This window comes from Macaca fascicularis, chromosome 8, assembly GCF_037993035.2.
Source record: "Macaca fascicularis isolate 582-1 chromosome 8, T2T-MFA8v1.1".
Classification (NCBI taxonomy): domain Eukaryota; kingdom Metazoa; phylum Chordata; class Mammalia; order Primates; family Cercopithecidae; genus Macaca; species Macaca fascicularis.
The window spans coordinates 2,415,980-2,416,863 of NC_088382.1; positions in this window are offsets into that span (position 1 = coordinate 2,415,980).

Consider the following 884-nt stretch of genomic DNA (forward strand, 5'->3'; position numbering starts at 1 on the left):
CACTTCTTCAAACGAAGAGTGATCTTGCCTGGTCCAACCTTCAGCGTCCATTGAGTTGCCTCTCATCTTGACTAAAAGGAGAGACACTTTTTAAATAGCATTAAACTAGATGGCGCCTGCAGGTGTAGACCAGAGTGATGAACTGACCACCGATGTTCTCATCATGAATAGCTCCCTCTGCTCTCATTGTTCTCAGGTATCCTTGTCTTAATTTTTTTTTTCTAAAGTGACTTTTTTTTTTAAGAGATAAACTTTTTTTCCCCCTTTTCTCCTCTTGGCAAAACTTCTTCAAAGGTTGATGCCCTGAGACTGTGACCTATCCCCTGCCATTTATCTCGGAGGTATCTGGGTTTATTTCATGGTTCTTGGCCCCTTCTCTGACCGCATGGTTCTTGAAGGTGTCTTCTGGGAACTTCAATCTTGATTTAAATCCTAACTTCTTTACTTTGTGGAAAAGATGTTAAGCCTCAGTTTAGCCTACTGTAGGACTAGGGGAATAATGTGACTCATTCACGAGCTCTTGCGAGGATTTACCAGGCAAAGAGCCTCCGAAATGCAACAGAGCACTTGCTTTAGGACTAGGGGAGAAATGTGACCCCACTCACAAGGTATGACGAGGATTTACCAGGTAAAGCGCCTCCAGAAGGCAGCAGAGGGCTTGCTGTAGGTGTGGGGGAGTAATATGATCTAACTCATGGGGTATTGGGAGGATTTACCTGGTAAAGCACCTCTGGAATGCAGCTAAGTGCTTTCTCTATGAGTGGAGAAGTACTGTGACCTCATTCATAAGGTATTGCAAAAATTTACCAGGCAAAGCACCTCCAGAAGGCAGCAGAGGGCTTGCTGTAAGACTCGGGGAGTAACGTGACCTCGCTCACGCTCAC